Source organism: Atta cephalotes (genome assembly GCF_000143395.1).
Source record: "Atta cephalotes unplaced genomic scaffold scaffold00031, whole genome shotgun sequence".
NCBI classification, from domain to species: domain Eukaryota; kingdom Metazoa; phylum Arthropoda; class Insecta; order Hymenoptera; family Formicidae; genus Atta; species Atta cephalotes.
In genome coordinates, this window is record NW_012130095.1 from 3695131 (window position 1) to 3698366 (window position 3236).

Here is a 3236-nt window from a genome sequence, read left to right on the forward strand (position 1 = left end):
CTCGACTTTGATTTCTTTCGGTGTTAAACCTTTCATATGTAGATGTTTGATCATTGCACGAAACTCGTTTTTTTTGCAAAAAATACAAAAGTTGTTCGTTTGATGAATTCCGCTCAAAATTTGAGTAATCAGCTGAGAGATGCTACTTGTCAAAAAGTAATGTGACATGACACTGCGAGTGTTCTCTGACAGATTTTCTAAGAACTTATTGACTTGCCCCCGTATTATTTCTAAGAATTCAAGAATATTTAATTATCTATAAATCTATAATCTATTTTTCTAAATTGCATATTTTATAAAATAAATTTTTTTGTGCTTTTAAGTACCATAAATGTCTTTATTATTTGTCTTAAAACGCATAATTTACTGAAAAAATAAGATAAATACGTTTTTCTTATACAAGAAATTGCATTGTATGATACACGAAAAATTATATGTACATATATCCTAAATAATAATTTACAAAATTATTAATATAAATTTTGGCTCCAATATTATAAGAAGAATATTCTGCTTTCAAAAAGCATTGGTGCGAATAGACTGTTGATGCAAGAATATCGTAATATAACGATATTTTTCTTCGCGTGCGCGCGCACGCGTGATGTCGTCTAAGAAGTTTGCTCATTTGCAGACTAAAATGTTTAAGATGTCCTTGTCATGGGTAAGAATTTTGCTGCACGGCTTTAGAAACTTCGTTAACGAAGATGCTATATGACACTATAACAACGTTATTAATGAAATTATAACGAATGATGTGACACTCATACAATTACTCTGTTTGACTGGGATTTACTGCTCAATTTATAACTTTTGGATGAATGTATCAATTTTATACTGGAACAGTTTCAAAATTACGAATTAAGAATTTAAAGTAATATTTAAATCCTTCGGATAGGGAATGTAAATAAAAAAAACGAAAATTTGATTGTTTTAAAAAATTCATACTTACAAATGTATAATTTCGTTTGCAAAGAAAGTTTACTCGAGAAAGAAAAAAAGAAAAAGATGACATTTTCTAAAATTTTATAAGTATATAATTATAAAATTCTATAACTTTTGAAGAGAGATATTTTTATGCTCTTATTCTAATTCTGTTTTTAGGTGAAATGTTGAATTACCATACACGAGGTGAATTTGATGGCATGCTGACCACAATATGCATACAACGACAATTAATCAATTTGGCATTACAGATTATCATTGCGGTTATCATGCGTTATTAGTGTACGCGAAAGTATATAACGTATATAATGAAAATTTTGACCAGTTACAAAATGGTATGCATTACTACCGTATAATAGTCTTTTATTCTACAAGCTGTATTCTTTGAAATTTTTCTCGCAATTTGTTCAAATATTTTTATTAAAAATGCATTTAATCAACGGTAGGAAAAATTGGAATTACTCTATTTTATACATAAATTGTGAAACGTATTCATAAATCATTTGTATGATTTAAAAACAAATCTTGGATGGTACATTGACTAGCTTATCTAATCAATTTTTTGCAGCAAAAGCGATTATTATTTCAAACTTATAAAAAGTAGAATATAAAAATTTTGAAAAATATTTTCTGAAGATATTTTCACGACTGGTAATTTATTTTACAAATAATGAAATGCTACTTGTCAAGATTAATTATCTTCTGTTAATTTCTTTGAAATAATTAATTTTTACAAAGAAATTGAAATATTTGCATATGACCGAAATGAAAGAAATACCTCTCAAACAATACATGTTACATTTATTTCGAGAAGCAAAAATGAATATATATCCAAATATATGCATACAAAAATTACTCTATTTGATATCATAGAATATAAGATATGTCATGTATTATGCATGAAGATATACATATATGTCTCACAATTATATTTTAATCGCAGATTACAGCGTTGGCATTCATCAAATTATTGGAGCAGTTAAATAACCATTACATGCTATCCGAAGTTTACATAACTGAAAACACCGATATTGGGAAAATTGCGAACGGAGAAATAGTAGATGTAAACAGAATAATTTATCTTCGACAGTATATATCGCAAATTATGAAAGCTATATAAAAAGACATCAATATTCGCGGTTATTTGATTTGATCGTTAATCTGCAACTTTTCACGATATATGCAAAATCCTTTTGTTGATTAATTGAAATTACAATATGTCAAAACCTATATTGAAATCAAAGTAGTAAAAGTACCGTATATATGTTTAGAATTTACTATTACAATCTCATACAATATTATATAAAATTATATATTAAACAATCAATTTCACAAATAATATAACGCAATAATATAATTCGACAGAAATAATTTTGTTAAGTTTTTATATATTTATTAATAAATATAATATATATTTATTATTTTAGCAAAAAATTCGACTTTTCGTTTATACAGATTTCAATGACAATAACTTTACACTAGAATACCAAAATCTTTATTAAAATCTTTATTAATTGCCAAAATTTTTTAAAATCAGAATTCAATGAGATGTATAGAAATAATTAGAAAATAAAATGTTATATTACATCAAATAATATTATACCATAATATTTATATTTAGAGAATGAGATATGTGTAAGATATGAATGGCTAATTTGCCATTATAATAGAAATCCAAATAATTTGCACATTATATAGAAATCTATAGTATTGAAACATCGTGTAAATTCTTAGATTCGCGAGCAAATAAAGACATAACACAGCTGCTTGTATTATCCGCGTCATGCTAATGTGTACGTAGATCGATAAATCTTTTCGCGGTATAATTCGCGTTGTAAACGGTACTTTGTGCATAATTAAAATAGCACTCACGCGAATTCAGGCGATGCCCGCGGCGACGCGACGCCGATGACAAGGAGCCGCATAGGCAACGACCCGCTAATTTCCTCACCGAATCGTCACGCACGGCTTGCCGGTTTGCGTCCGGAAAGCAATTCCGCAGATTCTTGCCTGCAAGGAATGTCGCCTTTGATCGTCTCTCTCGCGAATGTCACTTTAACAAGAAGCGACGGATGCGACAGATAACTCCGCAACGACGTATCCGTGCGGGTCCGCCCTTTTGCCGCCAACGGGAAAAGCCCTTTGAAATGTTGCCGCTCGCGTTAGTTCGATGCGAAGGGAATGACATTTATCACAAGTTCAAGCCGGAAGCGCGGCAATACCGATCGTCGCCCGATGACAGGCGGAAATAGTGCTACCACACTTCAATGTGTCCTGGTCAAGTTGATGCGCAC

General features: G+C 30.1%; 1 pseudogene; it reads left to right on the forward strand.

Moving 5' to 3' along the window:
* The first annotated feature begins 601 nt into the window (after positions 1-601).
* Positions 602-2146, forward strand: LOC105621037 (annotated as a pseudogene).
* Positions 2147-3236: the final 1090 nt, after the last annotated feature.